The sequence below is a fragment of the Leucopleurus acutus genome (assembly GCF_964270905.1).
Source record: "Leucopleurus acutus genome assembly, chromosome: 10".
Taxonomy (NCBI): domain Eukaryota; kingdom Metazoa; phylum Chordata; class Mammalia; order Artiodactyla; family Delphinidae; genus Leucopleurus; species Leucopleurus acutus.
In genome coordinates this window covers 101,609,077-101,631,347 of record NC_139153.1, presented here as the reverse complement: position 1 = coordinate 101,631,347, position 22,271 = coordinate 101,609,077, and the positions used below count along the sequence as shown (strand labels likewise).

Here is a 22,271-nt window from a genome sequence, read left to right as displayed (position 1 = left end):
TGTCTTCTCAAGTTTAACTTGATTTAAAGAAATCTGAGGCCGGGCTTGATAGTTTTCCTCTTCTTCCTAAAAGATTCTTTATCTTTAAAGTTTAATAGCAGGACCTCTCTCAGTGTTGACCTGCCCTCCCTGGAGTGTAAATCCTTGTCTCTCTCTAATCAGATTTGGCTCCACCTGGGTCTTAGGGAATTTTTCTTGAATCATGTCTGTAAGGATCTCTTTCTTCTCACCCCTCCCTTGGGGGTCCAGACGTGCGTGCCCACCCCTCTTTATCTGATTCCTCTGCCTGCTGCTGTTTTCTCTCTAACGTTTTAAAACTCTCTCCCGCCACTTCCTTTTGGGTGCTTCCCCATCGTTACCCTCTCTGCCCACCTCCCCACCCTGGGCCTTCTGTGGTCTCTTCTTGCCCACACTCCGTTTCCATCTTCAGTTCCTTTGTTTCCCCTCCTTTTCTGGGGTCTTCAAGCTCGCATTTCAATTCTCCCTGTTTTCTTCCTGTCTCTGACCGGGGTCATTTCTGCTTTGTGATTTTTCCTTCTTAAACAAATTGCTTCGTTTGGTTTTTAAAATTCACTGCAAAATATTTGGCCAGAAGTTTCATGTGCTCCAAAGGCAACATTTTTCTGTGACTTCCCCGTCAGTAAGTTTTCCTGCCATTTTTATCTTTTTTCCGTATTTTGGCTGATGCGTCAGTGGAGTGCGTGTGGTTGCCTTTTTGTCACTCATATTTGAATGCATTGGATTTTCGGAACCAGCTCTTCGCACAAGGTTCGGGGCTGAGGTGGGGCTGGCGTGGTGGGAGGGGCTAAGGCCGTCACTCAGGACCGCGGTTTTCACAACTGTAAGGCGTTTTTTTCCCTCCACCGCCAAAAACCAACCTCTCTTTAAATATGGCTCATTCATCTCTTAGGTTCTTCGTGTAGTTCTGCCTCCTGCCCCAAATCTGCACTTGTTACACACAGATTTATCTTTGTTTACCCGTTTTGACCCTTGTTGGTGATGTAGGCTTTGCACTTTAAACTGGAACCCTTGGCTCTGAAGGAGTATTTATGCTGGTGTTTTCTGAGATCTGCCTATCTGTTCCTTCTCTTCACTTCCTCCCATTTGGCTTCTACTTGGTTTCAGCTGCTTTGGCAGATTTTAAATATATTTTGGAGCTTGCAGATGATATCTGTCCGCTAACTTTACAGAAAATAGACTCTATGGGGTAGCCCGGGGCCCTGGCGCAGTGGAGAACCTGCCCAGCGCCTGTACTGTCTTACTAAGGGGCTAGGATGGCAGTAAGGTTCCTGTGGCAGAGATTCCTAGTTATCTCTCAACATCCCACCCCCCGTTATAAAAACATATAACTTTGATTTTTATCTAACCAACCTAGCCAACTAAAAGTCTACACTTCTGAGCTTCCTCTACAGCAAAGTGTATCTGTGTAGCTGAGTTTAGCCAGTGATTTATAAGGAGAAGGTTTTAGTGGCATTTTCAGAAGTTTCCTTAAATCTGGGTTGAGGCTGTCCTTTACCTTCCTTCTACCTGGATGTGGATGTAACGGCTGGTACCTTGGCAGCCATCCTGGACCATGGTGTGACCTTGGCAGTGGAAGCTGTGTGTGCGGAACAACAGCACAGAAGTTGCCTGGGTCTCTGACACTGGGGAGTCGATTCAGTCTTAGACTTTCACAAGAGAGAGAAGTATCTTGTTTAAGCCACTATTTTTCAGATCTTCGTTACGGACAACCAAGGGTAACCCTTGCTTTTACAGCCCTGAGGAAAAGGACATACTTGAGGAAAACAATACATTATTTAGTAATGGCGGCCCACTGCCTACTGACTCTCAGGAAGTATCTAGGGCAGGGGGTGGCAGACTTTTTCTGTTGAAGGCCGGATGGTAAATACAAGGTGCAGGCCATAAACAAATTTACCCACTGATTCTTGAGTGCCTGTGTTATAGGAAACGTTGGCTTCACGGGGGGCACAAGGCAAGATCCCAGTTCTTACGGAGCCAGATAACATAGGAGAAATGAACTTAGCGATAAAAAGCAGAGGTACAATAAGCTTGGCTGAACCCCATCAAGACCTGCCTGCTCTCTTGCACGTAACTGAGGCTCAGTAACTTTCATCGGCTTGAAATCAGAGGCCCGTGTCTAGGGCTGTAGATTCAGAGGGAAGAGGCCACCGGTCTGGGGAGAGTTACCCAGGAGCCAGGATAGCGGGCCCTGCGTGCCTGTCTCCTCTCCGACACCTTGTGAGTGACGCGTCCCCAGCCCTGACTGTGACTGTGAGCCAGCGCTCTTTAGTGGAAACGTTCAGTTTCTGTAAAAACAACTCTGGGCTGTTAGGCTGTTTTGTTGCCAGGACAGAGTCCCTCATGGTGGCCTCTTCAGGACAGAGGCGATTTATTCAGGATACACCTGAGTGAGGGCTGGAAAGCTACTCAGAACCGAGGCAGGTCTGAGACCAGAGACCTTCTGCATCTGGGCCCCTGGCTCTGTCCCTGTCCTCGCCCCTCCTGGCCAGTGTCTGCGTCCTCCGTCCCCTCCGCCACCCCCCAGCCCAAGTTACACGCACATTCACGTCTCCGCCCCTTGCTGCCTTGGCCAAAGTCTTTTCTGGCCCATCCCCTCCATTGTCCCAGTACCAGTTCTGGGAGGAAGCAGCCTAATTAACCGAGCAAAGCGTCATCCCCCTTGCTGGGCAGAGCCTTTGCACCAGGCTGTTCCTGAGGTCTGGGCAGGCTGCGGAGAAGCTGTCATCCCCCTTGCTGGGCAGAGCCTTTGCACCAGGCTGTTCCTGAGGTCTGGGCAGGCTGCGGAGAAGCCACTGTTGGTTCCAGAGCCCGTTGTTGGTCTAGTCAGGGGCCACCATAAACCGCCCGGCCCCGCTTTCTGGACACGAAGCCAGAGGCCGAGCGTCTTCAGCCAGAGGGCTCACTGGACGGTTTTCAGGACAAACACGGGAGCACTGCCTTCCTTCTCCCTGTGTGGGGCTCGGCCCCGGCTCCTGCCTGCAGGCTCAGTCATGGCTTTTACTCTTCCTTTGCTCGTAAACTTCTCAGGCTGTTCCACTTGAGGGACACACCTTGGGGGCTGAGGACACAGTAACTCCCTTCACCCTCCCTCAGGGTTGATATTAGTGGAAGGAGGCTCACCGCCTGATGCCTGGTGGATACTTAATAATCCTCCTTCATTCCTTGGAGGAGCTTTTATTAGCTGACTAGGAATGGCTTATGGCACTGGAAGGGGAGGCGGTGTAGTCTGAGGAAAGAGCTCAGGGTTCAGAGCCAGAAGCCTTGATCCCTGACCCCTCACCTCCTAGGTGTCTGGGACTGGGGCTCCCTGAGCCTCAGAGTCCCCACCTGCCAACTTAAGATGAGCACGTGACAGGGCGAGAGAGAGTCATGGGCATATACACACTAACAAACGTAGTAAGGTAGATAGCTAGTGGGAAGCAGCCGCATGGCACGGGGATATTGGCTCGGTGCTTTGTGACGGCCTGGAGGGGTGGGATGGGGAGGGTGGGAGGGAGGGAGACGCAAGAGGGAGGACATATGGGAACATATGTTTATGTATGACTGATTCACTTTGTTATAGAGCAGAGGCTAACACACCATTGTAAAGCAATTATACCCCAATAAAGATGTTAAAAAAAAAAAAAAAGATGAGCACGAATATCGTCTTTAAGTGGTAGCTGCAGACACAAGATGAGCCTATCTATGTGAATGCTTTGAAAATCGCACAAAGTTCTAAAAAAATTGCTAGGTGTTCGAGTATAAATCAGTGACTTTCACGGTCAACCTGTGTTGTTTTTTTAAAATAAGAGTGACCTCAGTAGAGCGAGTCAGCTGGGGTTTGGCAGTCAATACAGATGATGGGGAAGCTCTGATACTAGAGGGAAGAGAATGAGACTTCACATAATGCTGTCATCTGAAACAGTGCCTGGTCTTCCTGCAACTTGAGGAGTAAATTTTTAAGCAGAACAAAATAAAAATACTTTGTGCAGTGGCACAGACGCCGGCCAGCAGGGCTCTATAGTCCACAGGACCATTCTCTGGGTTGTACGTTGGGAAAATGCTACGGGCAGTGGCAGGTGGACTGACGTCTCTGGTCTGCATCTCTGGTCTTGTTTCTTTAGACAGAGCCGGGTAAGTGCACTTATTGGAACTAAAAGATTGGCCAGCAATGAGAAGCCAACTCCAGTGAATCTTGGGAGAGCTCGTCAGAAATGGCGTCCCCCTTGCAATTGACAGCGTGCGGTACCAAGGAGACGGCATTAGAACTCTCCTGTCTCCTTGCTCTTCCTTCATTGTTACTGCAAGGCTGGTGGCATGAGTATCAGAACTTTGTTGTTGTGGTTCAGACAGCCCGGAAGGCAGTTCTAAGAAGACTATTTTTGGCTTGATTTCTTTTTCCCGATCCCGTCCCTACCCTCCTTCCCCAGGCCTTCTTTTTAAAGCAGCCCACGAGGTGTGCGCTTCATTGTGGTCACAGAGCAGCCGTGCTGGCCACCAGCATGAGACGTGTTAAAACCCAATTAGTTCAGTCCCCAGACTCCCTGTTCGGCCTTGTCCCCGGGACCTCGCCATTCGCGGAAGGGTTCTTCGGGATCACCCGCAGGCTGCCCGGGTCCCAGAGGAGCAGGTCTGCACAGAGGAGGGAGGGAGGGATGCTGGTGAGGCTGGGCCAGAGGCCAGGCGCCCGGTGAACACGTCCTCAATGACCTGCTGTGTCACTGCACACCTCTGTGGAAACTTACCCGGAAGCCACTCTTTCCTCTTGAGCTTGCAGTGAGCAGTTTTCGGGGGGTCCTCTGGCTGTGTCTCTGCGTGGCATCCTGTGTACCTTTTTGTAGCGTGGAGACTGCACGCCCTCTTTCCAAGATGCCAGGTGAGAGCACCTCGCGCCCTTGACGGTGGCCTGTCCGCCCTCACAGTGCTGATCGGAGTGAAGCAAGTGAGGACAAGCCCCGAGGGCAGCACGCGGGATGGGAGTCTCCGATCTGCTGGCAGACGTGGGATGGGGGCCCACCATCTGGGGCAATTATGAGAAAGGCTTTCAATCATTTTGGGTCTTCAGAGTTTTTAACCCAGTTCTCAGGGTCACTTCTTTCCACGGGCTGCCACCCAAATGTACGCCTGGAGACAGCCATGGGAGTCAGCCCTCCCCCGCCCTCCCTCACCGTCTGTCCCCGTGTCTGGCACCTCATTCTTCACGGCCCACGGAGGCTTGGCCCCGAATGTGCTGCAGCCCTCAGAGTTAGTCGTGTTGTCCTGGCGACCAAGAGACGCATGAACCCAAATACAGCCTGACGCTGTGCGAGCTCAGAATTGTACCTAGTGCCCCCACACAGTTATCCTCATTAGAGATGTGGGGGCCGAGTCTCTACAGGTGGGCCTGCATTTGTAAGGATGTCTCAGGGGCACACAGGTGAGGGCTGTCTGGGAGAGTCTTCGAAACTTCAGATCTCTGAGCGGCGGAGGTGCCCTGGTGGACCTGGGCCTCACCTGGCTGGTGTCCTGAGTGAGAATCGAGCCTTTTCTGCCACCAGCGCCTCTGGGCGGGGGCAGCACACAGTCCGGGGCAAGCAGGTGGGGGTGGCACCGCGCAGCCGCCCCAGTGTCTCCTGGGCGACTTATTTTCCTTGACTTGGTCAAGCTGAGACTCAAGCAGCAGCCAGGAGGTGTAGCAAAGAGGGCAGGGGGCGGCCACGCGTGGGATGGGGGTCCCTCCAGGGGGCAGGACCAGCGGTGCGCACTGGTGGGCCCAGTGGTACCCACCGTCTAGGGTGTCTGTCTTAGGGACTTGGTAGAGGGCCGAGCAGTCAGGAGCACGGGGAGGTGTGAGGCGGGGCAGACAGGCTGTCCCAGAGGAGCCAGGCTTCGGGCAGCCATCCAGCCACGAGCGGAGTGGAGCCCGGCTCGGGCTGTCTCGGAGGGCCGCGGGGGCCACTTTCTGGGGTGCGAGCCCCGGGCGTTGCAGCACGGCCACCAGCAGGGCCGCCTGGATGGTCTGCTGGGAGCTGCTGGCCCAGGGCTGCAGCTGGGCTCCGCGTCAGAGTTGGGATCGGGGTCTGAGCCTGAACGAGGCAGAATCTGAGACCCGGTGCTGGGGGGACATGGGGAGCGGTACAGTTAGAAAACCGAGGAGAGCAGCAGGTCCTTACAGGCGCTTGTTTTGTTTCGTTTTAATAGTCCGTAGCTTCACTGTGGCCTGTTTATTCAAGTGTAGTTAGGGGCCAGGGAGGGTGTTTTCATCGTGGGAATTTGATCGGGGTCTAGTGAGGAAAGAGCAAGGTAGAATGTTCCGTGAGATTTACACGAGGAGAGAAGGGCGCCTCAAGGCAACGTGGTACAAGGAAGGCATCCCCGTCTCAGTGGGGCCGCTCGTGACGGTGAGAGGACGGGTCAGATGCCGAGGACGTGAACGAAGGAACCTCTGTTCCGATGTCACGGTGGTCACCACCCACCTGCTCACACGGGTCTCCGTCTCCAGCAGAGCCCCCTCAGGGTCTTCTGGAAGCCCCAGAGGGCGTGTCGTGTGTGTTCACCAACAACCCGACTCCACTGAACGCGGCCCGACTCTCATCAGGTCCCCAGGGTTTCCGGCCGGGCGTCGCCGGTCCTGCCGCTTCCCCAGCAGGCACACTGTTGAGCTTCGGAGCCCCGTGGCGTCCTGTGTGTTCCAGGCTTGTGCACAGCTGAGTCAGGTCATGCTTGTCACCTCTGCCTGAGCCCCATCTTCCCACCTGCCTCGTAGGGCCCCTCCCGCACGTCCTCCCCTCGGCTTCTCCCTTCAGGTAACACATCAGACAAAGGCTGGGGATTCCAGGTCAGACCTGGCGAAGTCTCATTTACACTAACATCTTTTCCACGCGAGCGCTGTTCGGAAACGAGGACAAAATCAGCAAAATGCCAGTTGCCTTAATGACTCTTCTGTAAGATGTCTCACGTGTGTCCTGTTTCTCAGAGGAGACAGAACCTCACGAAGTGTTTGGGTCTGTGTTTGACAGGTGTGGCTACTTTTCTTAGCCTTCACTTGCTCCTGAAAGAGACAGTAGTAAGATGAGGAGAGAGGAAACTAGGAATGAAAATTAAGCAGGTGAAATATTTGTACAAGAGATGGCAGCCGTGGTCTAGACATTTACACAAAATTTTACTAGAATAAATAATCACTGAGCCCACCTTTCATTAAATATGGTAATTTCTCCTAAATCATCCGTCCAGTCATGCACCCGGTATGCAGTTTTTGAAATTCTGTGGTGATGGTAGAATGAGTATTTCTAACACATTCTTCTGTTTTAGCAGTTGCCATATTGCATTGCATTTATCCACTTTTCCACCCTTGCACTGTGAATTAGTGTCAAGCACTGGGTCTTGAACTTTCTACTATCTTTGGGTTTTACAACATAGCAACCACACTCACTTAAAAGATCTTAGCGAGTGAATGATGAAGAAAAAGAAAGAAAATTCATACATTAGGCCATATTTTCTCAGGATATAACAGACATCCCTTTCCATGTAGACCAAAAAGACACCCCAGTTGGTAATATTTTCTGGTCGAGTGACCAGAATTCTTTCCTATCAGTTATGATGGTTTCTTACAGGAGAGAAAAGTGGGGTGAGGACTGATACGTAGGAACAGGAATTAGGTTTCAATAAGTTGGGTTCTGAGTAAACGGCTGGTTTAAAAATAGTGCAGTTTGGACCAAATGTTCAGATAGAGAAAAGGAAGGAAAGAAAAGGGGGAAAAGGTGTTTTTAAGAAGGTTGGTCGTATCCTATATAAAATATATTTTAAAGCTCTGAGCTCCCAGGATCAGGAAACTGGGGGTGTTGGAAGTATGCAAATTATCCATGGTTACCTAGAAAACCCTTTTCTCATTGGAAGAGGGGAGATCACAAGGCAGGATAGAAGTTCAGGGAATCAAGTTGTAATGTGTTTATATGTATGTTTGTTTGCTACAAGATGATGAGCGAGGAAAATTTCTGAAGGAAGGTAACGTGAAAGGGAGAAAAAAGCTGTCTGCACAGGGAAGGCAGAGAAGCTTTCGATCTCCTGAAAGTGGTGTTTCCAAGCCAGTACGCACCGAAGCTGTCCCGTCCAGAGTCACAGGAGTCGTGGACCCTGGCATCCTTCTGGAAGCAGCTTCCGCCCCCCGCGTATGCAGCCTTGATAGGGCAGCTTCCACGCTGGTCCGGTAGGTCTCTGCCCCTTGGCCCAGTGGACTGGTCCAGGGGTGAGCACCTAACACAGCTGGGCAAATGGGCCTCTTCTCGGTCTTGTTTGGGTGGAAAACCAAAGAGAGCTTTTAAGCTGTAAGTGGTCTTCCTGGGAGCCATCTCTGGCCGTGTTTCCCAAGGTGTGCAGAGAGAGAGGGAAGGAAGTGGCAGAGTAGAGATGGGAGGTGGAGGGAAGATGCTGGCGAGGTGGAGTCCCTCGTCCCACCGTGTGCTGGGGCCCAGCTGCACCGGCCCTTCCCACAGTCCTTCCTCAGACTCCATAAGCCAGCGCAACTCCCCTGTGCCTTAAGCTCTTGGGACGTGGGCTTCCATTCCTGGAGACCAAATGAGTTCCAGCCACTTTGGGCCCTGGAAGAGGGCAAGAAGGCAGAGGAAACAGGCTGAAGCCATCAGCTTCCTTGTCAAAGAACTTAGAGCAGCACGGAGATGAGCTGCAGCTGGCCTCGGTCTCCAAACGTCTCTGTTCGGTATAAGTTTTAAATGGTTCTTTTCCTCTGAGCTGGAGTGGCTAAAAATTAATGTTCTCTTGGTGTGACGCGCTCGTTCCAGGGGACATGCGTTGCACACTTACCCTGGGGGAGGCACCATGCTATCTGTGATGCTCATCGCCCATAAATACCAAATCGATGTTTAGAAATGAGCTCCTGTCCTCAAGGCGCTCACAGTCTGAAGGGAGGTCGGTGCAGATAGATATTTGCAGTCAGTGTGCAGTCAGTCAGAGGCCTTGGGTGAGCGAGGCACCGCCGTGATTTCAGAGAAGGGCAGTGCCTTACTTTGCCTTAAATGCTTAAGAAACTTTCACAGATCATGGTTCAGCTGAATCTTGAAGGCAGACAGGACTTAGATACGGAAGGGGCCAAGGCCGAGCAGGCAGCTTGCGCAGAGACAGGAAGACAGAGATGGGAGAGGAGTTCACCGTGGCTGGCGTGCAGGCACACGGGGGTGAGGATGAACCGAGAGTTTGTAAGGGGTCAGATCGTAAAGGCCTTGAATTCCCTTATAAAAACGTGGACTTATCTGGTCAAGCTCGTGGGGAGTCACTGAGCTGGTCCAGCTACTTGCAGTTCACAAAGGATTATCTGTCTTTCCTGTGGCCACCGTGTTGGCCAGGGGTGAGGTGGGTCCTAGGAAAAGGTGTAGAAGCGCACGTGTGCAGCCTGAGTGAGAGAAGCTGCGTTCTCGCCGAGACGGTGGCAGAAGCTGGCTGGTGGGGGAGATATTTAGGAGTTAGGATCCCCGGGAAAGGTGGGCTGTTGCAGGGAGAGAGCACGGGCCCAGAAGGAAATACAGCTCCCAGGACCTGGACCCGTGTGACTAAGAGGATGGAGGTTGATGATGCCGTAGGGAGCAGGTGGGGGGAGCAGTCTTTCAGGGAGATTATCTGGTGCCTTTGAGCTTCTGGGCTTGAGGTGGGGCACACAGGAAAGTTGACCTAAGAGCCCCCGAGGGGCGGGCCAGGATTAGAATACATACTCGGGAGTTGGAGCATTGGGTGTGACTGGGACCCCAGAAAGTTCTAGAACAGGAGAAGAGGTGGATGAGAAGAGAGCCTCAGGGAAGGCTTAGGGGATGGGAGAGAGGGAGAGAGAGCAAGGGAGGGGCTCAGCAGGGTGACCCGGGACCTCCAGGTGGAGAAGCAGCGGCTGGGGGCGGAGCGCGGTGATGGGGTCCAGCCAGCGGGCGCCAAGGCCACACGGATCGGCCTTTAGAAAGTTCAGTTCCAGAAAATACTTCGGATAATCATACTTCTTCCCGTTTCCTCCCGTCGTGGCTTCACTGGTATTTATTCCACAAACGTTAGTAATTAGAGAATGCTTGATTTCATGGATATACCCCGAGGGTTGACGTATTACAGAGCAAACAAGATGTCCCAACTCTGCCGCCTAGACCTGCCTCTTCAGAGCTGTGTGTCCGGCAGTTTTCACTTGGAGTGATGCTGTAGGGAAGTTTCACTTTTCTGTCCCTTACCTGTTCCTGTTTTCCCTCCCTGTATGGTTCATTTAAAGGATGGACTAGGACAGCTGTAGGGCCTCGTCCAGGCCCTCTGAAAAGCAGGATGTGGTGATTAGAGACCGGCTCCGCACGCAGGGGTGGCCCGCTTAATACAAGCCTCATTAGATTCACTCATGGGGTGTAGCCGATGTATCAGCTCAGGAAAGGATGTGGCCTGAAAATTAGGACCTAAACATGAATAGGATTTAGGATTTAAACGATACTTTGAGCAGCATTTCTTAAAATGGCACATGGAGGAAACACTCCTTAATATCACATATACTTCCCATTGGTTTTGTGTGGCAGGGGTCTGTTCACCCGCTGGGGGGGCTTGCAGTCCACCTGGGGGACAGAAGTGCAGTACAGTCCGACGCAGGCGCAGTTCTAGAGGTCAGACCTGACCTCCACTCACCTCTCAGCCCAAAAACAGCCTTCCCAAAATGAGAGGAAGCAAGCAAGGAAAGCAGAGTGAGGAACATATTGCGAGGAAAACAGAGACTTGATTATATTTAGAATGTTATTTTTCTGACCTAGATTAAATCAATGGATACCTATACATTGCACTTCTCCGTTTCAGGATTCGCCTGCAAGAGAACCGATTTAAATATGAATCCCAAATAATGTTATCTCGTGTCTGATGCAGGAATATATCTGGCAATATTAAGCAGATCAAACTCCTGAGAAGCCTGGTCTGATAAGAAGCTATTCTTGGCATTGTTTAAGTAAAGGAGATCAATAGAGATATTCAAGATGGAAAAGTCCTAATAGTTAGTAGGAAACCAAAATTCAAGGTCTCTCCAACCTTCAAAGCAGAGCAAGTGTTTCTCAGGAAACGAACGTGTCTTAGAGATTTCAGCGGGGCCCCCGGACAGTGGTGCCCCCTCCTTCACGCTCCACACCTGGTGTGGACCCCCCTCCCTGCCTGGACATCACCCTGCAGGCAGCTTTACCTGGCCAGTGGCTGGACCAGGTGCAGGTTGAAATTGGACTCTGTAACATATGACCCGATTTACACATCTATATATTGTAATCACGCTGTTTAGCTATTTTATTTTATTTTATATATTTTTAAATATTATCAGATTATTCTTTTTTGTTTGTTTGATGTGGACCATTTTTAAAGTCTTTATTGAATTTGTTATAATATTGCTTCTGTTTTATGTTTTGGTTTTTTGGCCACGAGGCGTATGGGATCTTAGCTCCCCGATCAGGGATCGAACCCGCACCCCCTGCGTTGGAAAGCAAAGTCCTAACCACTGGACCGCCAGGGAAGTCCCTGTTTAACTATTTTAAATAATACTTTTACTTAGGTTTCCTGCTTGCAGTACAAGGGGGATTGTTTTTTTCTTTTAGCTCATGCTGTAATGTAAAAATGGCAAGGCAGTTGTTGTACTCATAATTGCAAATTTGTTTAATTAAAATTACATTCAGTTGTGCTGACACACTTTTAAGCAACTGTGAAAATAGCAATTATGATCTGTTGGTATGCTGCCTTGAGTGGCTAATAATTTTAGTTAGAAGGAGGTTTTAGTTTTTTATCATCACCAAACTTGAACATTAAAGTTTGAGTGAAACAGTATCAATAATTTTAAACCTTTATATTTGTTTATCAGTTGGGCCTTTGCATTATGTTTTTAAAATCAGTTTCTCACCCTATCCCCCAATAAAGATAAGGGAGTTTTATCTGTTAAGTATCACATGGGAGTGTTCTATGGAAAAATGGATCCAGACAGTCCATAGCAGATATAAGGGGAGCCTGTCTTCGCAAGTGTCACTTGCTCTCCGGAGATTGGGTCGTGGTTTCTGGAGCTCAGTTGATCTGCAATGGCTACACGATGTGGTTTTGTCATATTCTGTCTTATTTCTTATAAGTCCTGGGAGGAATGGACTGCATGGTCACTTGGCTGGCGGGCCTTCACGGAGCAGTGCACTGGCCCTGGAGGCTGCCCCAGCTTCAGGTCCTGGCTTTGTCACCTGGTGGCTGTGAGACTTTGAGCAAGTTCCTTTCCCTCTCTGAGTTTCTTTGTCTTTACCATGGAATTAAGGTTAGAACCTACCTTGAAGGTTATTTTGCAGGGCCTGGCACCTACATATACAGAATTAACTACTGTTGGTGGTGGTGATGAGATCCTAGTGGTGAGTTTCTTCTGGGAGAAGCTAATTGTAATTGAATGTAAGCACTAACTACACACCCAGAGCAGCAAAGCTTCCAGCTAGAAGGTTTGCGTGTTATGTTTACCGTAGTTAAGCTCATACTCAAAAGAGGCGCACAGCTGCTTGATGATAATAAACAACAAAGTCGCTTTCTTGAGGTCTAATTGTTTTGGATAGAAGAGGAGAAAAGAAGGTAGAGGATATTTTGAAAGAAAAAAAGTGTGATGGGGTTTAAGATCTGAGAAGGAATTGTTTTAACACCTTAAGAAAAGGTTGCAATGTACTTTTTTTTTTCTGAGCACAATAAATGCTTTAGGCTGTAGGCGGTTTGATATTATTGGTAGAGGAAATGGGAAGAAACAACAGAATTGGACTCTGCAGCCAGCACATCTGTTTGCAGGGCGCTATCTCATGAGACTTCCATTCTGGACAGGCCCTGCATCTGTGTTTCTCAGGGTTTTGATTCTGGACAGAAGTCTGCCCCGTAGGGTCTTAAATTCCACAGGGATCCTGCACAAGACAGCCGTATTCTGACCTGGCGTTCAGTGAGCAGCTGATTTGATGATATAAGCGATTACCAAATAGTTGCCGTCAGTGTCCATGAAACAGGGGAGATCGGTCATTTTTAGGAGATGACGCTCTTTTGCCATCATCTATTGGTGTTTTAAAATCTATCTCATGGTAAAATAATTTCCAAAGCACATCGACCATTAGATGTCTTTTAAAATAGCATTGTTACACTAATTTACAAAAAGCATTGTGGCCTGAGCACGAGACTTATTCAGGAGCCCCGAGGGCACGGGGCGCAGCCTGCAGAGCCCGTGCACTGCAGGATAAAGTCCCACTTCCTCAAGACATTTCTCTAGCGTCCCTGTGCCATCAGTCGATGGGCTGTCAGTGTTCTCACCCAGCTTCTCTCTCATCTGGACGAGCCACTGGTTCCTCACCTAAAAACTTGGTGTCATAACCCTACCTTAAAAGCAGGATTGTAAAGTCTAAAATGAAATGAAGTTCGTAAAAGTACATCCAAATACTGTTTAAAGCAGAATGATTGAATTTTTAATTTTAACACGTGTCCTGCAGCCTTCTTTGTGGCTGCGGACATATTCCCAGTGCGTAGTGCTCTGTATGTCGTGTCCTGTCATGGGAGTTATCACGGAATGTAACCGGTAGCCATATTGTTCTCAGTCATTATTTGGAATTTGCATATGAAATGTTAACGATGTTTGTACTTTGCACTTAACTCCTGAAGATTTGCACTCATCTGGGAATCCCATCAGGTGTGTTCAGAATATCTTTGGGGATTTTCAGGAATGAAAAGTAGATTGATTCTTCTCGCTTAGGTAGAGTGAACGGGTTCAGAGTTCATCAGACCGTTTGCATAAATGCCCTGTAGGAAACTCTGAGGTGCCTGGGAAAGGCCACGTTGTCTTGTAAATTGGGGAATCAGACCTACCTTCCTGTCTTTACTAGACATCTGGTTCTTTATCTGCAAATGGTTCAGTGAGAACAGTGCCAGTGAGGCCCTGAGGTGTAGGGCCTTGAGAAGGTGTCTGTGTACCTGCACATTTCACTGACTGACAGGCAGGGTCCTCGAGAGCCAGCCTGTCACTCACCATTACCGACGTGGTTGGCGCCCCTACACTGGTGTCTGCGGCTGCGCATTTGCTGCTTCAGGTCTGGGCGTCTTCGAAGGCTCGCCTGCCTTCTTCTCCTTGTTCTGAGCAGAGTGCCCAAGGGTCACATACTTCCCTAAGGTAAGGTGTCTCTAATCAACAGTCAACCCTCAAAACTCTGGAGGGTTTTGAATAACCTTTTTTTTTAAATCATGCTCCATTTTGCTGCTATCTGCTTCACTCTTGGACTAAGTTTTTAAAGGTTGTATCCCCAAGGTAATGTTGAACTTTTTCATGAGTATGTGTCTTTCAAGTCTCCTTTTCCTATAATCCTATGTGGGCAATTTAATTAGGGTGTGTGTGTGTGTGTGTGTGTGTGTGTGTGCGCGCACACACACACACACACACAGACGCAGGGACTATGGAGTACCTGTTCTGTATGAGCTACTGTATTATATGCTGGTACAGTGGGAGGACTGAGGCTCAGAGAGTCTAAGTCGCTGGCCTGAGGTCACACAGCTGTTAAGTGGTCATGGCAAGACTTAAAGAAGACACATCAGCTCCCACATCAGCTCCCACTTTGCTTCAGATCATGCAGAACCACCAAATCAAATCTGGGCATTGGCCATCTCCCACCCCTCCCCCCGCATCGGATGAAACACCTGAATCTTATTTTTCCAGGTCATTGTAATAGACCCGAGGCCTGGCTTGCTCATATAGTAACTAACAACAGAGGTTTCATGCAGAGGCTTCTAACAGCAGAGGCTTCATGACCAGAGCAGCTGGGGACAGGCCACCTCCTCTTCCTGTTGGAAGGGGCGCGGTGAGGAGGGCAAACAGCCCTTTCAGAAGATTGTCCATATTTTCAAAACCTCATTCTTCTCCCTGGCGCTCTTCATCCCCACAGTGGTGTGTCATCACAGAGTCACGAGCAGGGGGCACACCAGCAGCTCTGTCCCACGGGGGTCTCTGTAACTGAGCTGTCCATTGGATTTTGCACGTCAACAGTCTAAGGACAGCACACTCCCAGGCTCTGTTCCCATGATGCCAAGGGCAGGGAATGAAACGCAGGACTGATGATACCCAGGGAACTAATACAGAAGATGCTTCCCTATCCACCGTGGCTATCTGTGGGTCACCACACACACACCAAGCCTGGGTTACCAGGTACCAGAGTTCAAATACACAGGCTGCCAGGCAAACACCTCCACGATGCAACTCAAGGATGACTTTCTTTAGGGAACCTTTCATGATACCCCTGTCCTCTGAGGAGAGCTGTTTATCTTTGGTGTGCATTGTACCTACGTGTCTGTCACTAACACTGTGTTGCACTTCGCGTTTTCATCTCTCTCACTAGACTAGACCCTCGAGGGCTGGAATCTTGTCTTCTTGGTCTGTCATCCTCAGTGCTTACCATAATGATTGGACATTTAGTAAATATCCATTAAATGAATAAAAGTCCCTTAGCCAAAGTCTTATGCTAATAGTATCAATACACGCATACGTATGTGTATAAATGCATATGTGAGGATAAAATGCATATATATAATACATATTTTAGACACCTGCATAGAAAACTATAAATGTAGAACAGTACAGGCTTAAGCTTGAACTCTAATTGAGCCAGGACAATCCATGTGTCGTGTGCTCCTGAATCATGTAAATCCCTGATACGACTTTCTTTTTTTCAGTCACTTGTCCATTGTTTAAGCTTTCTGATTATTCGGAGTAAGGACTACTGATGGTTTACTCCAAGATAAAACTTTTATTCTGAAAATAATATTTTCACTTTAAAAACCTTTTGGAATATCTGAGATCATTCTTTCCCCATCTAAAGCAGTAACTGAGGGTTGATGTAATATATCCTGTGTTTGCCCCTGTGTGTGGAATCTAACCTAGCACCTCTGGAAGAAGAATGGAAGAGGGTTTCTTTAAATGTCAAAAAAAAGAAAATAGAACTTCCTCCTGTGCCACTCTCTCCAGCTTCTGTCTGACCTTGGATGCCTGCTCTCCAGGACGAGATGAGAGAGTAATTTGCGCAGCTGTAAACAGCGTAAAGGAAGCGGCTTTGGGATACGTTGTGCTGTGCGGGTGCTTGTCACTGAGTCCAGCGTGCTGGAGGGCAGCGCAGAAGGATGGGGCCCGTGTAAACTCACCGGCACCGGACGCATCAAACCCTCCGCAGCCCAGTTCACGTCTTTAGAAGTCTGTCTGTGTCCTCGTGATGCTCACCCGGCAGCCTTGATGGGCACATCCACCCTGGCTCTGGTGGGGTCTGGCCCTGCAACACAGAGCATCTTGACCTGAGCATGGCTTCATCCCAGAGAGAGGGGATCGAAGAAAATGCCATTATGAGCTCAGAACATGAGCTTCGGTTAAAAAAAAAAAAAAAAAAAAAAGTGGCTTTTTAAAGAAATGTTTATTTTAGGCTAATTAAGGCAATAAATAGCCCCACTCTAAGAAAAACTCTTAACTCCCTTATGATCTACCTTCACGCACACAAAAATTTTCTTCCAGGAGGAGGGAGCAAACGTACGTGGGTGAGGCAAAGAACCAAGATAATAATCCAGCTTTGATCAAAACCCCTTGTTACAGCATTCCCTCTGAAAATGATTTCTAATCAATGAGTGCTACCACAGCGCTTACATGTGTTTCACTCTGAGCTGTGATTAGAAACAAGATGTGAGGTCAGAGGGGCAGAAAAGGGGGATAAGAAGGGAAAATCTAACCTAGGTGCTGATATGCACAGGCTGTGGGCTATTTCATAAGCATGGAGGCTGCTCCAGGTGGGGACGTCAACATCCGTTCATCCCCTGGCAAACATGTCCCCGCTCTTTGGGGCAGCATCTGTGATGGCCGCAGGATGCCCTGCTACACAAAGGTGAGGCAACCAGCTGGCTCTCGTGAAAGCGTTCGTTCTGGCAGCAGGGAGGTGTTTGGGCCGCTAGACCACCTTCTCGCCTGGTATCCAGGGAGGTCGGGGGCCAGCTCGGTACACAGTCTCCAGCCCACGCAGTAGTTGAACCTGGTCTTTATTAGTCCAAGAAGCGACACAGGGGCCTGGGAAAGGGAGTAAAAGACTTGGAACAATTCTACCTGTGAAAGGAAAGCGCGAGAAGAGGCGAGGGGCGAGTAGGTGGCGGTGGGGTGATTGAGAAGGCGAGGACCATGCGGTTTCTGTCAAGGAGACAGGATGTCTGTGGCCCCAAGTGCTTGCGGGCTGAGAACAAGTGCCCGAACTCTTAAGAACATACGAGGAAAGTATGATGAAAACACGTGCACCCGGAGAAGCAGAAGCCTTCTTCATGGTGACAGTCGCCTGCGCGGCAGTGGTGGGCAGGGAAGGTTGTCCCCATTTGTCAGCGAGACAGGAGCCCTCTGCCCACGGCCACAGCACAGCCCCTTCCTTTCGTTGAGGGGCCAGTCGTGTATACTGGCCCCTTCTAGCCCTTGTCTCCAATGGCTGGAAGGGTGTCAGCAGGGCCGCCCGTGTGGTCTTGGTTGCTCGGCCACGTGATTCCCTTGGAGGCGTTCTCGCCCGGCGATGCTCTCCCCAGAGAAAAGCCTGGACGCGCCAGGGTTTGATCTTCCCGTTTTAACTCAGCGTCAATGGCTAGCTCACGTGATGACCCGCATTCCTACTCCCAGTAGGTAATAATATAGTTTTTAAAATTTTTACCCTCTGAAAAAGGACTGAAAGAAGCTACAATGAATGACAGGTTTATTTTAGTGATCGTTCTCTGAATATGTTTACAAATGGGAATGGCTACAAACTCAGGTCATCTTAATGAAAATAGACTCAATAAACTCCTAGTTGACTCAGATCTTAGGATTCTGAAGCAGCGATACTTAGGCACAGAACAGCGCTTCACTGAACGTCTTTGCAGGAAAACTGACTGACTTGGATAAGATGTCCTCCCCACCTTCAAAGGTGCTTAACTTCTTCTCAGATTATCCTGCAGACCTTTCACCCATTCATAAATATTAGCAACCACTGAAACTGAATGACAGTCATTCTGCCTCTGGTGTAAAACTGGGTTCTGCCCAGGCTGCCCTTACCTGCTTGCAGGCAGAGTTAAAACAGCCAGAATGGGCTTTTAGTAGCCAAGGAGGAATTTGGCCAAGGCTCTGGGCCAGTGCATGTGTTGATAGTTTAGATTTATTTAATTAGAGTCACAAGCAAAGAAAACTGAGCCTTGGGGTCGGTTTGAATATTACCTTGGAGGAGAGCATAAAGAGATGAACAGACTCCAGGGCGGGAGGAGGGAGTGTGGCCGGCTCCTCCCTTGGTCCCTACGTGGTCCCCACACCCTGGCCGAGCTTTGCAGATTCATCCCCGCAGGACCAGAGTCCCAGCCCAACAGCAGACATGCCTTTTGTTCAGGGCCACGCGGTGATATTCCTGCTTCATCGTCCTCTGATGTCTCCTCCATGGGTGTGAAACTGCAGCAGAAATGAAGCTGGCGTGGGTGGAGGCTTTCAAGTTGAAGGCGGCCTGAGAACCAGGGGGCTTAGGTCCGGCCAGACAGGGCCTTTGTCTTGGCAAATGTGTGTCTGGCACAGGGGGCTGCTTTGAATCAAGCTGGTGCTTCAAAAAATCGGCACGTGTGAAATATTAAAATTAACTGCCCGGCCTCATATGTTTCCGTAGGCTCTAGGATAAATAAACCGCGCGTTGCAACAAAGAACATTTTCCGCACTCTCATTGTTTAGTGCCATGTGGTGATTGATGGTCTCACACTTCATTCAAAGAGTGAGGCATTTCTACATGTTTTTTACTCACTAGTTAATTGGAATTAGGGTGTTGCAAGGAGGCCATCCTGTTTTCAGGTCCAGCTGTTGTTTTAAATGAAAGCCTCATGGTTTGGTGGGTTGAGATGAGGGTGAGTTTTCGTGTAGAGTAGAGGTGGGGAGACACAGGATGGGAACGGGAAGGTTTTCTTGGGGTTACTTGGTGCCCGTAATTCTGACTCTTAATGTCATTCTTATTCCCACGGCCACTCGCTGTCCTCAGAACGTGTCTCCTGCTGCCCTTCGTATCGAGGCTGCAGTGTTACGACGAGAATTAGGTTAGGGAAGGACACGTCTGGGCTGCGGTGGCTCTGCCACTCACCAGCCGTGTGGCCTTGGACAAGCCCCTTAACACCTGAGAACTCACTTCCTGGCTGTGAAGTGAGGGGTGGGATCATTCTGTGTCCCCATCCACTCCAGCCTTGCCAGGCACCTCTGCTTGTAAGAAGAATGCCTAGTAGGGTTTGGATTATGAATCTGTTTACGAAAACTAGTTCCTTGTAACTGTCTTCAGCAGAGATACCTTGGGAGGAGAGAGGAAACCCCCATGTCTGCATTGCTTGCTGCCAGCGTTTGAGACACAGGCACAGCACAATGGAAACACGGACCCCAATGTACTTTAGGTGTGGTTTGGTTTGCTGCGCTCCTCACCCCCAGGTAGGAAGGGTACAGCCGTTCTCTGCGGTAAGCTATCTTTTACCAGGGAGAGTCTTTGCCCTCATCCCATTCCAAGCAGGGAGCTTGACTGCCCACCTTCTTCCGCCTCCTCTTTCCTCCTTCCTGGTCGGGACCAACGTCTTCTTATTCATCTTTGTACCCTTAGCAGAGTGTTTGGCACAGAGCAGATCTTCAGGATATATTGGTTGACTGCCTTGGTTCGAAGTAAGCCAAGAAGATGAGAAGGAATACTGGAAATTAAAACTGAAATTTAACATAATCAGCTATGTCCTCAAAGTCAAATGGAATTAACATTACAAGGTAGGAAAGACAGAGCGTGCATCCGTTTACCAGCTGGACCTGCGTGAGTGTTGCTTAGAATTATCGGGGAAGTTTCGGTGTTTGATTGATGGCCTCTGATGTCTGTATCACCATGGAAAATATATAACTTATTCTGTCAAACTCATCCAAATCACTGCCTTCTTCATTTGGAAAGTTAGAGAAGCTTGTCCCTTTAATATGTGAGGCACCGCACGTGAATCCAATAGAATAAGAACAGGTTCAGGGTAAAGCCTGATGCGTCCCTGCGGAGGGGCAGGTGCTGAGATGAGGAGAATTAAACGTGGGTGGAACACAAGCACGTGCTCGGACCTCCATGGGATCACCAAGCACGATCCCGCCGCACGTCCCAAACAAGCGCGTGACCCAAACAAACTCCTGGGATCTCCCCCTTTCTGCCGCTCCTGCCATTGGCTTGTAACCTGATGGTTAAGAGCTTGAAATCAGGAGCCAGAAAGCCTGGGTTCAAATCACAGCTCTCTGGGGGGAGCCTCCTCCTCCTGGGTGGGTGCTGCCTCAGGGCCTCTCCCTCCCCTCCTGGAGGACGGGCCGTTCACAGGGTGAAGGGGTGGGGTCAGTACGTGTCCTTCCTCGGTTCCTACTTGATGAGCGGTTCCTACTTGATGAGCGCCAAAACTCCTTACCCTCCTTTCTGATGCTTGCTTTCTTAATCTTTGCCTCTACTCTTTCTCTCTCTCCCTCCCTCTCTCTCTCTCTCTCTCTCTGTCTTTTTTTTTTTTCTGTCCCTCTACCCTTCAAATAATTCAAATCCTTTAGGTTAGATTTTGGGGTTTTCTTTACCCAACTCTATTTGAGGCATATCATTCAAGTCTGCTACCATTTAAAATTTTTCTTTATGGCATTTTTTTAGTTATGTAAAAATATTCTTTATTAGCATGTTCAGTGTCTAAGCTAACGCTAAGATGCTAGTTTAGGGATGAGAACTTGGAACTGCCCTGCTGTGTCCCCAGGGGGCCCAGGCACTCAGTGGGCACCTGGTCCCTAATTGCCGAGCAATGAATACTGCATAAAATGACGTTGTCCTGTAGATTCATGATGTCTGTGGGTTAATAGTCAGGGCTGGGATTTGGGAGCGCCTCATTATTACGTCTCAACAGTCTTATCGCAAAATGTTTTAAAAAATCACCGAAGCACACCATGTCCCAGTTTGTCAGAGGGTTAATTTCTGTCGTTACGATGGTGCTTGGTAAATCTCCTTGAATTAATGAGTCTTGTGGAGTTCTGGCTGATGTGAAAAGGTATATAGTTAGCATCTGTTTGTTCTCTGCATATATCTCTCATCCTTGCTGTACATCTATTTTAAGGAACATTTCTTTGGGTGCTGTGTTTTTTTCTATTTATGTCTTCAGCATAAAAATATAAATAGATCGTTTATCTCCGGTATCCTTCAAGTAGCTTGCATCATTTCACACTTTTACATAACCAAAGTTTCTGTCCCCGGTATACATTGTTTGGGAAATTTGAGTGGTTGGGAACAGCCTTAGGAACCCAGAGGCCAGCTTCCAGGGTCCCCGAGGCTCACTGTGGGGCCGGGAGCTGCGCGCGCTGGCCTCCCGCCTCATTCCTGGTTAACACTGTACAGGACACCCGTGCTCTTCACCCCACCTGGCACCTGGCGAGAAACCGTTTAAAGATAGACATGATCTTTGCTCATTCCCATATCCTCCACAAAGTACAACATAACTCTCTAAACATAGCTGATGTTTTAATAAATCTTCAGTGAATTTGTGACATAAACATTTCTTTTTTATTAAGGTATAATTGACATATAACATTATATTAGTCTCAGGTGTAACAGAATAATGAGTCAGTGTTGGGATGTGTTACAAAATGATCACAGCAAGAGTAGTTCACATCCGTCATCATACATAGTTACAGTTTTTTCTTGTGCGTAAATATTTCTTGAATGTGATAATAGCAGGAAAAATAAAATACGAGCTAGTGTTTATTAACTGTGCACTGCTGGGTATTATAATTAATGTGTAACACACAGTATCTCATTTAAACCGATGGCAACTCAATAAAGTGTATGCTGTGACTATTACCGTTTTATAGATGAGAAAGCAAGGCTTGGAGAACTTATGTAACTTGCCCGGAGTCCACACAGGTAGTAAGTGACAGAGATTTGAACCCCAGCCTGTGTGATTCTAGAGCCTGTGCTCTTACCCACTTGCTATAGAGAAGTGATTGATCTGCTCGGGACCCATGGGGCAAGCTTGTCAAACAGGGTCTAGGGTTGATCAGGAGATAAAGCAATGGCTGTTGGTGCATGAGACCTAGAAGTGTCCCTCTCTTGCCTTTTTGGTAAAAAGACCCCAGACATTTTCTGAGAAGGAATTTGTTTGATTTCTCAGAAATCTTTTGACCACCAGAGGAGGTGACAGTTGGCATCCTTATGCCTAGGCCAGGGCCCCACTGTTGGGAGCCATTCCCTTCCCTGTCAGCCACCCTTTCAAACTAAGGGCAGAGGGCA

The 22,271-nt window shown here is 49.0% G+C and overlaps 1 protein-coding gene across 2 annotated transcripts in view; it reads left to right on the top strand.

Annotated features, from left to right (window-relative positions):
- The window catches only part of FARS2 (phenylalanyl-tRNA synthetase 2, mitochondrial), a 384,165-nt gene that overhangs the window by 250,367 nt on the left and 111,527 nt on the right, over positions 1-22,271 (top strand). The window lies entirely within an intron of this gene.